General features: G+C 37.5%; 1 long non-coding RNA gene across 1 annotated transcript; it reads left to right on the top strand.

Moving 5' to 3' along the window:
* The first annotated feature begins 1,797 nt into the window (after positions 1 to 1,797).
* LOC144283666 (uncharacterized) lies at positions 1,798 to 20,506 on the top strand. Its single transcript, XR_013352233.1, has 4 exons — positions 1,798 to 2,349; positions 10,018 to 10,089; positions 16,241 to 16,329; positions 20,322 to 20,506. It is a non-coding gene; the product is annotated as an uncharacterized LOC144283666 (long non-coding RNA).
* Positions 20,507 to 20,761: the final 255 nt, after the last annotated feature.

Raw genomic sequence — 20,761 nt, 5'->3', positions numbered from 1 at the left:
TTGATGTGGAGAACCACTCCTTCCTGCTCCATTTGGTGACCAGAAGTGAAGTGTTTTGTGTGGGTCCCAAAGGAGAAATGCAGGAGGAAGACATAGGGGAGAACTGATAGGTTTTTCCAGTTCACTGTGTTTCTCTCCTAGGGCCCTTCACACTTGGAGGATCTTCCAAAGACAATTTAACTTTTTATAAAGCTTTAAACTTGCTACTCTTTGCTGCCAAGGAAACATAAAAAGGCAACCTTCTACTTTTGTATTTTCTCAAAAATGAGAAATGTTATGCACAGTTATGCACATTGCCATCGAGATTCCCTAGAATTCTGGCATAATTCTCTTTTGAGGCCTTTCTCATGGAACAACCGGCGAACACTGTGGAGGACCAGCTCATCATGCGACCACTGCTAGATGACATTCTAAGTACTTAAAAATAACCAAAGTGTATTTAACTTTGTTTCCCATGAAATTGAAAGCAAATGGGTTTATTTTGTTGTTCTGTTGCCCCACCAAATTGATAAGCAATCACTTATAAACTAGCCAAGGAAAAGAACTTCCAGGCTTCCTTTGAGCCTTGAGTACTGTTTACCCTGGAGCCAAAGTGGAGACGCTGGCTTTTACCGCCCACTTCCCTAAAGTTCTGCCTATGGCTTTTTATCCCCCATCATTTGAGGGTTTTCCACGAGGGCTCAGGTGCGAGATCCAAACTTCTCCCGTAAAGGAGGTTGTTTAGGGGCAGGTCTGCGGTCCTCTCTGGACCTGGACCTGGGCTAGTGAGGTGGGGACCAGCTCAACCAGGAGCGCAGGCCGAGGGCGTGTCCTAGAGCCCGACCCGCAGCGCAGCCCGCAGGCGGGAACTCGTGCTCAAGAGCAGCCCCCGCGTGCACAGCGAAGCTTCTCAAACCTGCACCTAAGGGCACCGCCGTCCTGGTCGCCACCCTGAAGGTCTCCCTCCCTCCTGCTAAATTTCTTTTAGAGTCACATTCTTTTAAGAACGAATGTAAATATTACGTCGACCTGCACAGCTTATCCTTAGGAGTTTGCAAATAAAAATAGAAGTTCGTATCCCCCACCTCCATGCACGCAGTTTCTTTTTCAGCTGCATTATAGCACCTCCTTCCCCAACCCCAGCTAACCCGTGGGCTTCCGTTTTTTAAAAAATTTTAAATTTTTAAAATGTATTCATTATGAAAGAGAGAGAGAGAGAGACAGGCAGAGACACAGGGAGAGGGAGAAGCAGGCTCCCTGCGGGGAACCTGATGTGGGACTCGATGGGGACCTTGGGATCACGCCCTGAGCTGAAGGCAGATGCTCAACTATGGAGCCCCCCCTGCCCCGGGTGCCCCAAGCTGGATACTTTAACAACCCACTTTCTTTTTTTTTGTATATTTTTTTTATTGGAGCTTGATTTGTCAATACATAGTATAACACCCAGGGCTTCCTAACTTAAGGAGCTTGTACGCGGGAAGACCTAAAGCGCTGCCCACTCAGGCCGAGGGGCGGGGCCAGAGGCGGGGGCGGGGCCAGAGGCGGGTCAGGCCGGCGTCCCGCCCCCTCCGCGAGCCCCGCCCCTCCGCGAGCCCCGCCCCCTCCTGAGCCCCGCCCTCATCCCGCCCCCGCAGCCTCGCGGGAGTTAGCGGAGCCCCCGGGGCATCCCCGGGGAGGGCGAGCCCGGGAGGCTCCCGGGGGGCGGCGGCCGGTCCCAAGCCCGCGGCGGCGAGGGGAAGGCCCCTGCTGGCGGGCGGGGTCCTGGCGCTCCCTTGCGGACTGACCCGGTTCCTCGAGAAGGTAACGACAGCGTCTCCGGTGTCCGCTCCTCGGGCCGGGGCCGCCTCCCCCGCGGGGGCCGCCTGGGGGCGCTGGTTCCGAAGCCCGCCGGGCCGCGGAGCGCCTTCGCCGGGCCCCGGGGTGCAGCAGCCGCGCCGCGAAGCCCGCCCCCCCCGCGAGTGTGCTCGGTGACCTACGCGGGAAGATCGCTGCCTTCTCTCTGCCTAGGACCGTGTCTGTGGCCGCTCACCCAGCCCGCCCTCTTCGGCCCGCTGGGACTGACAGGTCCCTGAGGTCTCCAAAACTACGAGATCGAAGAGGAGGAAGAGTCTGCATTCTCTACATTTGCCTTTGGAGAATGCAGGAATCAGAGATTTGGCCCCTGCGACTGATTTTAAGTGTCCCTCCGAGTGTCCCGGGGTGCAGCTTTGTGGGGACTCCGGAGGAAGACTCTGGTCTTGGGATTGGGGTCCCACAGCGTGGGTGAGAGAGGGGTTTGCTTTTTTGGTTTTGGTTTTCCTCTTCGGAGCTAGGCGAGGAATCGCATCTAGTGAGGGTCTGCCGCAGAAGCAAATCTCAGCCAATGTTGAGGTAATACCCACTCTTCTGTTATTCAGCTACCCTTTCCTTTTTTTTTTTTTTGATTATTTATTTATTTATTCATATATATATATAGAGAGAGAGAGAGAGAGAGAGAGAAAGAAAGAGAGAGAGAAAGAGAGAGAGAGGCAGAGACACAGGCAGAGGGAGAAGCAGGCCCCACGCAGGAGCCCGACGCGGGACTCGATCCCAGGTCTCCAGGGTCACACCCTGGGCTGCAGGGGGTGCTAAACCGCTGCGCCACCGGGGCTGTCCCCTTTCCTTTTTTATTAAAAAAAAAAAAAAAAATGGAGTTTATAACTAACGTCCAGTGTTATATTACTTTCAGGGGCACAGTATAGTAATTCAGCTATTCTGCACATTCCTTAATGCTCATCAAGATAAGTGTACTCTTAATCTCCTTTATCTAGTTCACTCATAACCTCCTCTTACTTCCCCTCTGGCAATCACCAGTTTTTCTCTGTTTTTAGGAGCCTATTGTTGTCTTCTTTAATTGTTTATTTCATTCTTTTTAAAGATTTTACTTATTTATTCACGAGAGACACAGAGAAAGAGAGAGAGGCAGAGACACAGGGGGAGGGAGAAAGAAGCAGGCTCCATGCAGGGAGCCTGAGCGGGACTCGATCCCAGGTCTCCAGGGTCACGCCCTGGGCTGCAGGCGGCCGCTAAACCGCTGAGCCACCCGGGCTGCCCTAATTGTTCATTTCTTAAATTCCACATAGGTGTAAAATCATATGGTATTTGTCTTTCTCCATCTGATTTACTTCACTTAGCATTATACCCTCTAGGTCCATCCATGTTGTCACAAATGGCAAGATCTCATTATTTTTTTAAAACTGAGTATTATTCCTTTGAATAGATAAACCACATCTTTATCCATTCATTTATGGATGAACACTTGGGTTGCTCTTGTAAATAATGCTGCAGTAAACATAGGGTTACATATAACTTTTGGAATTAGTGATTCTTTTTTTTTTTTTAGTTTGGGTAAATACCCAATAGTGGGATTACTGGGTCATATGGTAACTCTGTTTTTAAGTTTTTGGTTTTTGAGGAACTTCCATACTATTTTCTACAATAGCTGCACAATTTGCATTCCCACCAACAGTGCACAAGGGTTGCTTTTCCTCCACATCTTTGCTGATGCTGCCCCCTCCCCCGCCCCCATCTTTTTGATTCTTGCCATTATTACAGGTGTGAGGTGATAGCTCAGTGTAGTTTTGATTTTCATTTCTCTGATGATGTTGATCATCTCTTCATGTCTGTTGGCCATCTGTACATGTTCTTTGAAAAATGTCTAGTTCTGCCCATTTTTAAAATCAGATTTTTTTTGATGTTGAGTTGTGTAAATTCTTTATGTATTTTTGATACTGACTCCTTATCAAACATATCATCTACAAATATCTTCCCCCATTCAGTAGGTTGCCTTTTGTAGTGTTGATGGTTTCCTTTGCTATGTAAAGCTTTTTATTTTGGTGTAGTCCCGATAGTTTTATTTTTTTATTTTTTTATTTTTTTTTTTATGATAGGCACACTGAGAGAGAGAGAGAGGCAGAGACACAGGCAGAGGGAGAAGCAGGCTCCAAGCACCGGGACCCCGACGTGGGATTCGATCCTCGGTCTCCAGGATCACCCCCCGGGCCAAAGGCAGGCGCCAAACCGCTGCGCCACCCAGGGATCCCGCCGATAGTTTATTTTTGCTTTTGTTTCCCTTGCCTGAGGAGATATATCTAGAAAAATGTTTCTATAGCTGACATCAAAGAAATGACTGCCCATGTCTTTTTCTAGAAGTTTTATGGACTCAGACCTCACATTTAGGTCTTTAATCCATTTTGAATTCATTTTTGGGAATAGTATAAGAAAGTGGTCCAGTTTCATTCTTTTGCTTAAAGTTGTCCAGTTATCCCAACACCATTTGTTGAACAGACTTTTTCCTATTGTGTATTCTTGACTCCGTTGTCATGGATTAATAGGCCATATATGTGTGGGTTTACTTCTGGGCTGTCTATTGTGTTCCATTGTTCTATGTGTTTATTTTTGTGCCATTACCATACTGTTTTGATTACTATAGCTTTGTAGTATATTTTGAAATCTGGGATTGTAATACCTTCAGCTTCATTCTTTCTAAAGATTGCTTTGGCTACTCAGGGTCTTTGTAGTTCCAATCAAATTTTAGTATTATTTGCTCTGGTTCTATGAAAATGCTGTTGGTATTTTGATAGGGGTTTCATTAAATCTATAGGTTGTTTTGAGTAGTATAGACATTTTAACAATTTGTTCTCCTGATACATTCATTTGTGTCATCTTCAATTTCTTTCACTAATATTTGATAGTTTGAAAAAAAATATTTGATAGTTTGTGGAGTATAGCCTCATTGGCTAAGTTTATTCCTAGATATTTTGTTCTTTTTGGGAAAATTGTAAATGGGATTGTTTTCTTAATTTTTTTCTGCTACGTTCTGCTATATTAGTGTATAGAAATGCAACAGGTTTCTGTATATTAGTTTTGTGTCCTGTGGCTTTATTGAATTTATCAGTTCTAGTAGTTTTTTGGAGGAGTCTTTAGGGTTTTCTATATATAGCATGTCATCTGCAAATAGTGATAGTTTTGCTTATTTTTTACCAACTTTGATGCCATTTATTTCTTTATCCTGTCTTGTTTCTATAGCTAGGATTTCCAGTATTATGTTGAATAAAAGTGATGAGAGTAGATATCCTTGTCTTTTTCCTGTTCTTAAAGAAAACTCCCTGTTGTTCACACCCATCCCTATTCTTTAATGACAAACACAAAAAAGGTTACCCTTACTTGATTTTGAACTTTGAGAAAATGTCAGATAAAAATGATGTGCACATTTATCTAGGCAGTCACCTGGATGTGGAATCTTTAGATTGCCCTTAACTAATGTTTGAATAGAAGTCTCAGTTGTGGATACCTTACAGCACTTGGGCAATGAGACACCTGATATAGGTACTTCTGAGGACACAATAATAGTAACATAACATTTATTGAGCATTTACTATGTGCTATGTGTAATTCTAAGTGAATTATATATATTATGTAATATAAAATGCTATTCTGAATGCTTTCATCCATTATTACTAAGTTTTGACAAGCATATAAAAGAGCTGCTATCATTAGTCCCACTTTATGGAGGAAAACTGAAAAAATTTTTCAGGTAGGTCGGTACCTCCATTTTCCAGGTGTTATGAGTATTGGCTGCCAACAGCTCACAGCTGTACCTTCTCTCAAGAATTGCCTCTTGATGAAGCTGCCCTGCCAAGAAATGCCCAGGAGGGTGAATCCCAAGACTCCCAGGTGTGGCCTGTGTGAAAGGATGACAGATATTGGGGGTACCTCCTGCCTTAAAGAGGAACCCTTTTGCCATGTCATTTCTGCTCTACAGCAACCAGTGGATCAAGCTGGGGTGGACTGCAGCTGGACCCACATCTTTCCCTTACTTCTTTCCTTTTCCTCATCCTGTTTACTTCACTTACAGTTTTTACCTGAGAACCTCAAATCATTTGCAAAAAAATCCTCATCTCAAGCTCTGTTTCTGTGAAACCCAGCCTATACAACTACTCTTTTACATTGGGTTGTGAGGTTTTCATAGTTTTATTCCTTATTCACTAGACATATGTATTTCTATGAGAAGACCGACAATCCACTGTTTCAAATATGTGTCAGATGGCTTTCTCTTTTTATTAACATAATGAAATATATTACAGGAGCTTTGCTGCTAATCTAGTGCTTTACTGTGTAAAAGAAAATGATAGAATGACTTCTCTTCTTGGTCACTCCTGACTGTGGGAGATACACCTTTCCATCGTAACCCTTCAGCCCAAGATTGCTACCTTGTGGTGTAGCTCAGACATGGTTAGGATATTCGGAGGCACTGTCAAAAGCTCTGGCAAAAGCAACTCAGAGGGAACACAATGAGAGCAATAGTTTTATATGATCTGGCATTCAAAACATAGTTTTGTCAGCTTTGCTTTATGCTCCTGCTCAGCCTCTATAAATCTCTTTCATCAATGTCTTGAGATCCTAGCCAGACCGGGTTCACAGGTATCTTTCTCCTCTCACTCTTTGGTACTTTCTGGAGGATTCTTAGGGCACAACACTGATGGCTTAGCTTCATATGGCCCTTGATCTCAATGGTCTAGATCCTCTCTGCCCAATAGAAATATAATACAAGCCACAAATGTGAGCCACTTATATAATTTTAAATTTTCTAGTAGCCACATTGAAAAAGGGGAGAAAAAAAGGTGAAATTATTTTTAATAATGAATTTTTAGGCCATATCTCTAAAACGTGATCATTTCAACAGGTAATCTATATGAAAATTATTGATGAGATATTTTACATTCTGTTTCATACTAAGTCTTTGAAGTCCAGTGGGTATTTTACACTTCTAGCACACCTCAATTTATACTAGCTCTATTTACATTTTGGACAGTGCCAGTCCAGATATAGCATCATGGCTTGCATCCAAAATTAATTAAGTGTTCTGGGGATTAGAGGAGGAATATTATTTTTATTCTGGACACACTGAGTTTGGGTAAGCATTCCTGTGGACAGTGACAGTAGGCTTTTGGAAATGTAGTTCTAGAGCAGCAAGACAGCATTTTCCAACTTAATTTGTCAGAGCAACATATAACTGCCTTCATAGTAGGCTACCCATTTCCCCTTGTTTTTTGAATCCATACCTTAGAGTTCTTTCCCAGACCTAACTTGCACATGAACCTGTATATGATCTACTCCAATTTATCTCCATGTTAGATTGTTTTCTTATACATGTACTCTATACTTACTTTTATTTTTTTTTAAATATTTGTATTGTCTTCCCTTTGGGTACATTGAAAAGAGTTGAGCAGAAGAATGAGCATTGTTTTACTTGAACATAAAGAATCATTCAGCATGAGCAATCATTCTAAATATAATTTGGTTAGTATTTTTTATCTATTTTAATAGCTATGTGGTTTTAAGAATAGCAAAATCTGTAATATCTTAAATTTTTTTTCTAATATAAAAGTGATGACTAGTAATGTTATCTCCTTCACAAAAGTGTGTTTTTTTGTTTTGTGTTTTGTTTTTATGGTGGCAATACTCAGTGTTTCAAGGATATGGGGAAATGGACACTTTCATCCATTGCTGGTGGAAATGTAAATTTCTTCAGGGATTATGGAGGGCAATTTGACAATGTATATACAATTCAAAATGTGCATACCTTTGTCTCTGCAGTTCTAGTTTTAGAAATTTACCCCATGAGAGTAATTGGATTAGTGCACAAAATCATATGTGCAGGAATGCTGATCCTATTATAATTTATAATTTTTAAAGGAAACAACATAATTTCAACAGCTATTTATTGGGTGCCTACCTCTGCTGGGCATTGTAGTAGGTACGGGCTATAGTAACTAATCAGATATAGTTAGTCCCTGCCTTCATGTAGTTTATGGTATAGGAAAGACGACAGCCAATTAAACATTCATTAGCATTAGCATTCCAGTGCTAATGGTATGCACTGTGGTTGAAATGCATATAAAGGGAACTGAATGCAGACATGGTGAAGCAATGAATAAGAGTTAAGTGGACTTTCATTAGATTTTCACTTTTAAATGTAAGCATAAGACTTATATAATCAGAAAATTGTAGCTTTTTAAAAATTGGAAATAAGATAATACAAGTTAAGTGTAGGAAATTTGGCAGTTATAGAAAGGTTATAAAGAAGAAAATAAAAATGACTACAAATTCCATCCCTAAGATGACAGATGGTCAGTTGTAACAATTTGGTATATATCCCTCCATTATTTTTTTCTTTTTCGATTTTATTTATTTATTTGACACAGAGAAAGAGAGTGAACACAAGAGAGGGAGCAGGAGAGGGAGAAGCAGGCTCTCCGCTGAGCAGGGAGCCCAATGCTGGCCTCTATCCCAGGAATCCAGGATGATGATCCAAGCAGAAGGCAGATGCTTAACCCACTGGGCCACCCAGGTACCCCTCCCTCCATTTTTTTATATGCATATGAATGTATTGGCTCTTTTCACAGTGATACATGTTTCATAGATCTGTTTGAAATTTTAATATATTTAATATTGAAAATAATTTGAGCTTACTGCTTATATATATATTCTATCATAAAGTGAAATTTAATTGTGAAAATTACAGTTTATTATGCTTCAGAGAGCTAAATTCCTATATTTAGCTCCTATATATTTGGGGAATATGTTGGCATCAAATAATTCACTTTTCTCTGTTCTTAAAAAATTTTGATGCAATTAAATTATTAATCATATCAATAATATTTTTCTTCTGGTTGCTGCATTCATTTGAGATTATAGGGTCAAACTGGTTAAAAGTTCATTTTTCATGAGCTCATGTGAATAACATTCCATTAGAACCGTGCTAGCCAAGATGGGAGTGTTAATTTGCTTTACATTATATGATGTAGTTCCCAATGTCAGCAGGAGGTATGGTGGAGCAAAGTTACTTGACTTAATTATTATGTATTGTATCATCTTTGCTATATTGCTTTGTACACTACGGTGCTGCTGTCATTGATTCTTTTTTTTTTTTTTTTAAGCTGCTAAAAACCAGAAGAATTAAGTTAGCAAATTCTGTATGTCATTCATAGGTATGTTAAATAACCAAGAGAGTCTCTTGCATATATAGGAAGCCTACAGATATAAACTACTTTCATGAGTTAATACATGTAAAATGTTTGGAATAGTGCCTGAAACATACTAAGTGCTCAATAAATTATTATTATTATTACTACTACTGTTAATAGCAAAGAAGTTAACAGAATAAGTCTTGGAGTATGTTAGATCTATGTTCAGATTCTCATCATTGAGTATGGAGTGTGAAGAGTAAACTGATATCAAGATAATAGAGGGTGATCATACTTTTTATGTTGATGCCCAAGACCTGGAATATAATGTTAAAGAAACATAGTCTAGGGCAGCCCCGGTGGCGCAGCGGTTTGGCGCCGCCTGCAGTCTGGGGTGTGATCCTGGAGACCAGGGATCGGGTCCCACATCGGGCTCCCTGCATGGAGCCTGCTTCTCCCTCTGCCTGTGTCTCTGCCTCTCTGTCTCTCTCTCTCTCTCTCTCTGAATAAAATAAATAAATCTTAAAAAAAAAGAAACAGAATCTATTGGGTATATAAACTCAACTGAACTGAGTTGCATTTTACCTTAGAGCATAACCCTTAGTCTGTAACACTATTTTGAAACTGAATTCCCTAGATGAAAAGGATTACTGAAGCTCTTGAATAGGTTTATGAAGTCTTTTTGATGATTGTGATCTCTAACTGAGTTGACATGAGATTGAACTAGATTTATGGGGTGACTCATATTCATAACTCAATAAATAGCTTTTCATCATGTAAACAATTCTCAACTTGTATAATGATTTTATTATCTTACTTATAAGTGAACTTGTCTATCTGTAACATCACCAGTGAATTCCATACTTGGCACTTCAATTGTTTTAAGTAAATCTATTTCTTAAAGTTATTTCAGCAAAGTTTATGTGTAAAGTTAAAATTACATAAAAATAACATGTTCCCTAGGCTATAAATCCTATCCAAATTTTTAGAAGAAATTGTGTATATGGGTACAGGAAGAATGCATTCAATGTAAATACACTTTGTTTTACAGAGCAAAGATTTCAAAAAGCTGAAAGTACTGATGTTCATTCAACCCAAAGAAGCCAAGAAAAATCTCAGAGAGGTAAAGAAATAAAAAGGATTTTTTTCTGATATATGATTATTCCAATATATGAAACATATTATTCTAATATGTTATCATTATGCTTTTCTGTCATTTTAAACAAATACAGGTTAGCACTATAAAAGCATAATGCCAAATTATTTTTCTTATATTTCTATGCTCCTAATCCTTGTCTTGATTTTTAGATTTTAGGAAACAAAAAGAGGGTTGGAATATTTATATTTTCTTTTATATTTATATTTTCTTTTGGTTTGGTGAAGCTGTTCTTTTCTTTCATTTATTTTATCCATTGATTAAAGAAATATTTATCTTTGGGGTAATACTATGTGTCACATTTGAGGTATGTATTTGAGATCATTGATTTTGAATAAAAATAAATTTATTTAAGCCTATTAAAATGTTTTCTGTAATTTTAACTTACTAATCTTTGAACAAACTTCAGTGATCTGTTATATAGATATGTATTTCTGCCTCTGAGAGAGTAGGTGGACCTTCTCTGCTTCTATTAAAATTTTAATATACTTAGGTAAATTGGATTTACATTTGTCATTTTTTAGCCTTTAAAGGATGTTTTGTAAACCACCTATAAAGTAAAAAGAGGTATTGATTTTTAAACATTTTAAGATTATGAAGCATTTCAGGGTATCCTAAAAAATAAAGTGCTGTATTATAAGTATTCATCATCTTTGGCATCAGATGGTTCTAAAAGTCAATATTTTCTGTGCTTGTCAAATTGTCTTGAATCCACCTATGCCGTTTTAGCTTGGGAGAATCTAACCCTAGTAAATATCACAGCCATGGAAGTTCTTACTAAGAGCTGAAATTCTTGTGTGGGTACAGATAGTTCTCAACAGTGAATTTATAACTTGGAAAAAGTAGTATAAACAAACATGATGGAGGTTAAATTTATCTTTCTCATGGAAACTATTTTAAGTAGAGAATTATGTTCCTGAAGGTATAAAAATAGATGTATTTACTCAACTCTTTATGAATCATAGACATACTATGAAGTATATAGTTTCTTGACTATGCATAAGGCAATAAAGATGGTATTAAATTACCAAGCACTTGTAATGTACTGGCAGACATCACCAGAAAAGGTATTCCAGGGTAAACAAGTGCTGAGGGGATTAGAGGATTCTGATGGCGGGATGGCTTTCTAGGGTCAAGAGCTGAGAGCAGGGCATCTTATCCAGTAAGTAGCACCCTGGCTTCTAATTATTGTCACCCCATGAACCCTTTGTGGGTTTTTTTTTTTTTGCCTATTAACAGAAGTCATTTATTAATAGTTAATTTATCTCCCTGCTTTTACAAATAAAAAAGATGTCTGTCAATCAGCACTTTGGTTCATGCTGAGTTGCCATGATTCCAGCTATAGCAAATGAAAGTTATATTATTCTGGGCAGCTTTATTACAGGTAAATTAATGTACTCATTGATTTTTTGGAAATATTCAAAGTTCAAAAATTCCTGCTCACCCCTCGACCTCATTTAATTCTTTATGTAGTCCTAGAAGTGACACTTTGGAAATCCCTGTTCTAGATGTTGTAAAAAAGAGACTAGTAGGGATGTATAGTTTGTATATAATCAGGTAGGAATAATTCAGGGAATAAAAGGACTGTAAACCAGATAATATCCCCTGCATTGTCCTAAAGATAGTTGTGTACCTGAATGCTACATGCATTTTAGGTAAGGAGAAAGTGCTGAGGTGAACATAACTGCATTCTTTATGCTTTAAGCATCTTTTTACAAAGTGCCAATTACCAACTTCCATTTGCTTCATCCCACTTCCATTTGCTTCATCCCACCTCAGTCATCCACCCACCAGTGCTAATCTATATCCATGATGCAGTGGCTAGGAGGAGGAAGGGATTGATTCTTCTTTGTGTACTCTGGGGTCTGCAGCTGGTTGTGTAGGGCCATCTCATAGAGCAACAATGAGACAGATAACCTAACCAAATTCCTGGGAGATTTTAGTTTGGGCAACTTATATGTTCAAACTGCACAGGTGAGTTACAACTGGTTAATACCGATATGTTTTTATTTTTAGTTTAAGTCATCTGGGAGTGAGACCCACTGATTTCAAGTACTGAGTGTAAGCCCGTAGTTTTACCTGAAGCTAAAAAAAAAATTAAACTTTTTATTTTGATAATTTTAGATTTACAGAAGAGTTTTAGAGATGCTACTGATAGTTCCTATATACTCTCTACCCAGCTACCTGTTAACTACATGTTAACATTTCATGTAGTCATGGTACAGTGATCAAAACTAGGAAATTAATTTTGGTTCAACAAATGCAATTAACTACAGACTATTTGTATTTCTGTTATTTCAGAGGTATTTCAGGCTTTTTTTCTGTTCCACAATTCAGGTCAGAATACCACACTGCCTATAGTTGTCACATCTCCTTATTCTCCTTCAATCTGTGACAGCTCCTGAGATTTTTTTTGTCTTTAATTACTTTTGAAGAGTACTGGTTAGATATATTGTAGTGTGTTCTTCAGGTTGGGTTTGCTTTTTTTTTACATGGTAAGACTGAGGTTGCAGATTTGGGGTAAATGAAATCAATATCTTATTAATGGTGATCTTAGCCTTTATCACTTGGTATAGGTTGTGTGGCCAGGTATCTCCACTGTAAAGTTTCAATTTTTCTCTTTCCATACTTGGTTCTTTGGAGCAAGTTGCCAAGTCTAGACCACTGGAGTTATTAAGTCCAGTCTAGGGGATCTAAGACCCATCTCCTAGAGGGAGTATTTAAGAAATTGGAGACATATGTTAAAAGCACCACAGTTATCACAGTTATTAATAAATATTTGATGAGAGATATTATGAGGCCATGTGGATACCCTGTTTCTCTCTAAAGTTTCACTTACAAATTTTAGTATTCATCAGTGGATGTTGCCTGTAGCAATTATTACTTTGGTACTGTGAAAACAAATAATGGAAACCTCATTAAAGATGGAGTCCAAAAATCCTGAAGGGGAAGCTCTCACACACTATCACTCAGACCATAATCAGGAGGAAACTTAGATATGTAAATACCCCAGTACAAGGAAGAGTTTCACCTTGTCCAGCAACAACCCAGCCATTGAGAAACTGCCACATTCTGCTGTTGAAAGGTGTTGCTACCCTGAATCCTTTGAAAACAGCCCCTTCTAGCTTCTTCCTTTCCTCCATAAAAGCAGACCCCCCTCTTCTGTTCTCTGGACTTGCCTATCATTCTCCATAGTTTGCTTGTCCCGCACTACGATTCTCTGCTATTCTTGAATAAACTCATTTTGCTAGTGCAATGACTGGCTGTTTTTTTATTTATTGGTTTGTTTTTTTAAAGCCAACAGCTAATGATGATGTTCCATTTCCCCCTTTCTTCCTGTAATTTAATTCTTCTGTAGGAAGAATTGCCTCTTTTCATTTATTCACTCACTTGTGTATTTGTATCAGTATAGTCTCAGGGATATTTATTGACTTTTGGATATTTATTTATTTATCTATTTTTTAAAAATATTATTTATTTATTTATTCATGATAGTCACAGAGAGAGGAGAGAGAGGCAGAGACACAGGCAGAGGGAGAAGCAGGCTCCATGCTGGGAGCCTGACGTGGGACTCGATCCTGGGACTCCGGGATCGCGCCCTGGGCCAAAGGCAGGCGCCAAACCGCTGAGCCACCCAGGGATCCCCCAGGATATTATTTTATTTTTTGGGTTATAATTATTATCATTGTTTATTGCATTGTTCAAATTATCCCAGATCTGACCATCAGGTGCTCCTAAGAGTTAGTTCCTGTGTCACTTCAAGGAACCCATATCTTGTTTTCTTTTTAAGCACTAACTTACTTTCTGGCACTCTAAGATGCTTCTCCTGGCTTTTCTCTTGTGTTTTCTGTGCTCTAACCCAAGAATCTATAATTTTTTAAGAATTGTGGATCCTTTGATTGGAGAATGATATTTAGAAACCCGAATCTGGCCTTTTGGTGTTCTTGTTGCAACTAGAGAGTCATTATTTCTAGACCCTCTCAGTGTGTAGAGCTAGCATATATGTTTGTATGTATTTTAACCCTGTATCTATTTCTTTATATATTCATCTGTATATATATTAAAATAAACATTGGTTCATACTGGTATCTTTAATTCCAGACTGTTACCACGGGGTTTATTCTGGCATTCCCCTTTGCTTGTTTGTAATTTCTTTCTTTCATAGATAACAAACCTGGCTGTCATTGTCTGCAATATATTTACTTACTTGTTCAATTCTAATATGTGTGGAAAGTAGTTTTAGAATTGCTAAACTGGACCTGTGTGAGATACATATTTACCAACTAGAGTGCAGTGTTTTGTTTTTAGCCTTCTGTCTTTTTTTTAAATTTATTTTTTATTAGCCTTCTGTCTTTAGCCTTATAGTATCAAAATTCTATTATACAAAGGTATTTATCCATGAAATCAGGGATCAGCAGGTAAGTGGATAAACAAACTGATATATACAACTAGGCAATAAAAAGAAACCATTGATTCATGTGAGACAGGGAGATCTTAAATGAATTTTGCTTAGACATAAGAAGCAATGTATTGTGTGATTCTATTTATATGATATTTTGGAAGGCAAAACTGTAAGGAAAGAAAAGAAATCAGTGGTTGCTATAATTGAAAGTTGGAGAATGGGTTACCTAGGAGTGGAATTGCTGGATCATATGATAATTTTATAGCTTTTTTAGTAACTGCCTAAACCGTTTTCCACAGCAGCTGCACCATTTTACATTCCTACCAACAATGCCCAAGGGTTCCAGTTGTTCCAATTTCTTCATGTCCTCTCCAATACTTGTTGTTTTTGCTTCTTTACTTTTTTAAATTATATCCATCCTAGTAGGTATGATGTAGTAACTCATTGTGGTTTTTATTTGCATTTCCCAAGTGACTAAGAATGCTAAGCATCTTTTCATGTACTTATTGGTCAATTGTGTATCTTCTTTGGAGAAATATCTATTTAAGACCTTCACCTATTTTTGAATTAGCTTGTCTTTTGTTACTGAGTTGTAGGAATTCTTTATGTACTCTAGATATTAAATCCTTGTTAGATCTATAATTTGCAATTTTGCCTCATTCTATATGTTATTTTCCTTTCATTTTCTTGATAATATCCTTTGATACAAAAAAGTTTTTAATTTTGATGAAGCCAAATGTATTTATTTTTTTGCTGCTTGTGCTTTTGGTGTTCTATCTAATAATCTATTACCACACCCAGGGTTCAGCCCTATGTTTTCTGGTTTAATAGCATTTAGGTCTTATATTTAGGTCATTGATCCATTTTGAGTTAATCTTTCTATATGGTATGAGGTTATATGAGCATATATTTATTTTTAGACCTTTGAAAATGCAAACATTTTAAAGATTTAGGAGTCACATTATAGTTTTTTCTTAAAAATAGCAGGCAGAAGCAACATTAACCTATATTAAAACTTAATCTTTGGGAAGAGGGAAAAAGACATGTTTGAATTTCTCACTGTTAATATCTTTCAATGAAAGACTCCCAGGCATTATCAGGTTTACTTTTTTTCTGACCTGTGATTTATTCTGATTGCTTTGCTGAGCAAGCTAGGTTCTGATGAGTTCCTTACCAGTTTCATCACAGAGGTAGGGAGCCTAACAGCATGGATTTTCATGAGTATTTGGGAAGACCACTTCCTCACTATCAATGTCTCCTTCTCCTTCTCTTCCACAGGAGAAGTTTTGCTCTATTAGGATCATGCCAAATTCTCATGAATCCAGATAAGGAAGATGTTTTTTTAAAAGATTTATTTATTTACTATTTTAGAGAGTGAGGAGGTGTAGAGGGAGAGAGAGAATCTCAGACTCCCCACTGAGTTTAGAGCCTGTCATGGCGCTTGATCCCACTACCCTGAGATCATAACCTGAGTTGAAATCAAGAGTCAGATGCTTAACTGACTGAACCACCCAGATGCCCCCCAGATAAGGAAGATTATAACTGCCAACGTCTACCACATAAAAAAATGGCTACACTTTGGAGAACACATAAAATCAACTCTAGTTTTTGTTATCAGAGGCTTTGCAGGGATCTGAGCTAATACAGACCCTCATAATCATTTTCTTTTAACTCTTCTCTAAGCTATTGTTTGTTTATTTTCTTTTTTTTTTTAAGACTCAACTATATCTAAAGAAGAATAGGTCATTTCGTAGTTTGCAAAATGAAGTGCAGCTCCAACTTTGCCAGACAACATTCTATCAGGAGTAAGTGATGCAAAAATGTTTTATCTAGGACTGCTAAGAAAAACAGTGGCAGATAGTTTGTACAGTTTAACAATACTTAAAGACAAAAGACATGTTACAAATTCAATATTGATCAAGAGAAATATGTAGTAGTTTGGGATTTGTACTTGGAACTCTGTAATGTAATGATGAATTTTCAAACCACAAAAGGAGACTAAAACTGAAAACAGGATGAAGCCCAAAATTTATTCTAAGCAAGATAGCAAAACAATAAAAAAATGACTGGACAACTATAACAGTCCTCTTATTTATCTAGAATGAGAAAACATGCAAAATGTGTTAAGTAAAGTACTCTAAATTTTGTGATAAAAATCTGAAGTTGACACACAATTTGAGGCTGTCCAGTCTTTTGAACTTGACTGCATTTTGAAATGGTTACATTTTTGTTGTCCCCAATAATGTAAACCCAGCCATCATAATGAGGAATATAAAACCAAACCAAAACAATAAAACAAAAACCTACCCTTTCCAGTCCCTTTCCTCACCTTTCTTGTAGGGTCTGGATACATGATTTAGATTCTGACAGATGTATTTTCATGAAATTAATATATATGGGGGAAAAGGTAGGACATGGGGCATCCATTTTGGTGCTGCAGGAATTGGCAAAAACCACATGATTCTTTGTTCAGATGTGGTGGCTCCAATTTCCTGACTGTGATGGCAACAGTATGTTTCTGGGGTCTGTTTAGCATCTTCACCAAGTTGTTCCTGGAAGGTTGGCCAGAAACTATTTCACTAACCTTTCCAAAGATTCTGTAAACTAACTGATAGCTGTAGTAAATCCTTTCTTTCTTAAACCAGTCAGAGTGGATTCTGTTGTCTGCAATCCAGGACCCTATTTAATATAAGATCCACTGTGTATGTGAGTCTTTCTTGGAAAAAGTTAAATAATGTCGCATTAACGGAAAGTCTCATTTTATAAATCATGAATATTTAGAATGGAAAGTCACTTTTATTAAGTACCAGTTCTTTTTCTGTCTCTCAAGTAAATGTATAAATAAATAAAATCTTTCACCAGTTCAATGAATATTGATATTAATATTTATTCAAATTTACCCTTTTAAATGGAGAATAAAACAAAAAAATCCATGTATCTAAGACTAGTTAATGATGCACATAGATTCTTCTTATAGTGCAATATACAATATACATATATGGCCATATGTATATTTTTATAAACATTTTGATTTCCAAATGTGAAAGTATTAAATCTTTCTTTTTGTATTTCTAACAAAAATACTCTAATTTTTGTATTTGTTGAGTTAGAGCAATTGTTCATTTAGGCCTAACAAGACAAAAATTCTTAAGGAAGATGATTCCAATAAAACTGTAAATATTCACATATGCTTCAAGTATATGCTCTGGAAGTATAAAATTAAATGTTTTAGCATGAGAAACCTATTTAGTATTGGCATTCTTTCACATCACTCAACCAGGCTATTGAAGAATCATTCTGGAGTTACTGTATAATATAAAAGTAGAGTACAGACCCATGTGAATATTTTATAGTTTATTGTATGGGTGGGTATTCTTAAATTTTAATGCTGCAAAAGAAATAGGTAGCCCTGGAATCCTTGTGTCAATGAGATATAGAGGAGGTTGGTGATCCAATTAGTATAATGGGCATCTGGCAGCCAAATGATGCACTTCAAAACCTGGCTGAGAAAGACTGGCCCTCATCCACACTTTCGTAATATAGAGGAGAGAGAGAAAACAGGATGTGGAATCCTCTTGTTCTTTCTGTGCTGCTTTAAATCCAATAGAGTCCTTGAAAACCAGATGTTTTCTATTATAATGCTTTTCATCCATATATTACTTCTCCATTCCACATGACTTCTTCCTTTTTCATACTTATCCTTGGCTTTACTTTAATGATTCCATGGTGGTCATGTTGACTATTTTCCTATTCTTAGTTCATAGAAACCACCATTATCTTAAGGATATTTCTATGATATGGCAGTTACTTCAGCAATTTTTAATCATTTTTCCAATCTGCAGATGCAAGTAGTGGTTTTTCAAATTGTTATCTATTAAGATAAACACTAGAAAACCAGGAGTCTTCACATTTTAATCTTGTGGTTTTCTTTCCAAAGACAGTGAAAAATATAACATGGTAAAATTTCCTCCTTGCATTTTCTTCCTTTGGAACTAGAATCGTAATTCTTTAAATAAACATGTAACCTTACATTGAAATTTTATTCATTTGTATCATTATGCCCTTTATGTTGGATACAATCAGATATGAGCCTCTAGCGCTCCTATGTGTCTTGCTGAATGTGCCACAATCCCAAGGTTTTGGCTGTTCTTTAACCTGGGCCACTTCTCAGGATTGATTACATAGCTGGCAATCCTGAGAAGATAATACATTGTAGTTTTTGTATTACACCTGGTCTTCTTCCAGACAAACATACTTGCTTACTGCTTGTTATAAAAGCAGCAGATTCCCTAAGCTTAGGTTCTCCTCTGTGAACCACCCCTCTGCATATGCAGGCTCCATTAGGCCCTCCACATTTCCCTGTGGGACTTGGGCACTGATACAACTCTATTGCTACTCCTGTTACTCCTTTTGCTGTAACTAGTAACATCCTTTGTCTCTGACTCAAGAGTCTCATATCTTCTGTCAGCATCCATAAAACTGGCAGGCTTACTTAGTTTGAATAGTTATTTTGGTAAGAGCTTTTCTGCTTCTAACTCTCCTTCACGGGATCAAACTTATTGAAGTGGGGCAAAATCCATGTTTTATAAAATACCTTCCTTTTGAACAATTCAAATCACTGTTATATATTATATTTTTCCCCTAAAACACTTTTATGAAGTATATAGATACAAGTTAATCCCATTTGATAAATGAGGAATTGGCGATAAAGTGATTTCCTCAAGATCACTTAATTCGTAACACATTAAATGCTGGAATTCAGGCTTTCTCACTGATAACACAGGGATTGGAGAGTCTGTAATATATAATACTGTCATTTTCCTTCTCACTAACATTCTTTGTAATAGTACCTGTCAAATTTAGAATACGGAATTTATAATTAGTATTCTTCCAGAAAGGAAGAATAATTGGTAGTATAATTACTAACTGAAAATCTGAAATTATTTAGACTTCCTAATGTTTCATAAAACATATTCTGTTCCAACATTCATAAACATAACTCATATAAAAAACTAAATAATGTTTGCTCTTAGCCTCAAACACAGTGTTTCTCACAGTGCAATCCTCATCAAAATGATCTGGAGAGCGTCTTAAGACTATAGGTTGCACCCCAGACCTACTAAATCTGAATTTCTAGAGTATAAAGGATTTTGAGTATTTTTTTAAAAATCAGATCTCCCAGGTGATTTTTTTTATGGCCATTAAAGTTTACCATGCATTACAATCAGGGAGAGATTGTTTCTATAGACTAGGGGTGGGCAAACCACCATCCTTTAGCTAAATACCTATAAATAGAGAAAAGTAGCAGATTTACAAAACTGTTTCTGAATATAGTACTTATGAAAAATCTTGATAAAATAAATGCAAATCAACACCAAATTTACGTTTCTCAGAAAGCCAAATGTCTTCCCTTACATCATCAATTTAGCAGTAGTGGTTTAAAAATGCTTATATTTTGTGAAATAGCAGGTTTATCTAAGGAATTCATTCATCTAGAGATCTTAGTTCTGTGGTTGTGCAACACCTCCTTTTGCCTATTCATAAATCCACTCAATATATATTCATTGAGTACCTACTTTCTGAGCCAAGCGCCATTCTAGGCACTGATGTTACAGAGTGTACAAGTTGGCTAGAATCCCTGCCTTTAAGGTCTGTATTAGAAGAGGATGATAACTGCTTCTTAACAAGAAGTAAGATTCTTTATGGAGGAAGATAAAAGGATTTTGTTTGCGATCAGTGACTCCAAACTTGCCATTTTGCAGAAGAAATATGTTTTTAAAATATTTTTTCTTTCCAGATTTGAAGTTGAAAGTATGGTTCTAAGATAAGGACATGTACCAAAGGAATGCTGCTTGATTTTTGCTGGACACTTAAAGGTCATGTCAAGTAATACAAGCAGGAACAAAAATACCAACTCTGAAATTTTAAGTGAATTTGAAGAAGGTGACATTATAAAGTAAATATTGTCTGAGTTTCTCCGTCTCCCAGTATTATTTATTTATATCTTCTTTAAAAAGATTTTATTTATTTATTTGAGAGAAAGAGAGAGAGTGAGCATGAGTTGGAGGAAGGGCAGAGGGACAAGCAAACTCCATGCTGAGTGGAGCCCAAGGCAGGGCTCAATCCCAAGACCCCGAGATCATGACCTGAGCTGAAGTCAGTTGCTTAATTGACTGAGCCACCCTGGTGCCCCTCATCATTTTTTATTTAAAAGAATTTTTAATTATATGTGTCATT

Source organism: Canis aureus, chromosome 14 (assembly GCF_053574225.1).
Source record: "Canis aureus isolate CA01 chromosome 14, VMU_Caureus_v.1.0, whole genome shotgun sequence".
NCBI classification, from domain to species: Eukaryota; Metazoa; Chordata; class Mammalia; order Carnivora; family Canidae; genus Canis; species Canis aureus.
This window is presented reverse-complemented; position numbering and strand designations above follow the sequence as displayed.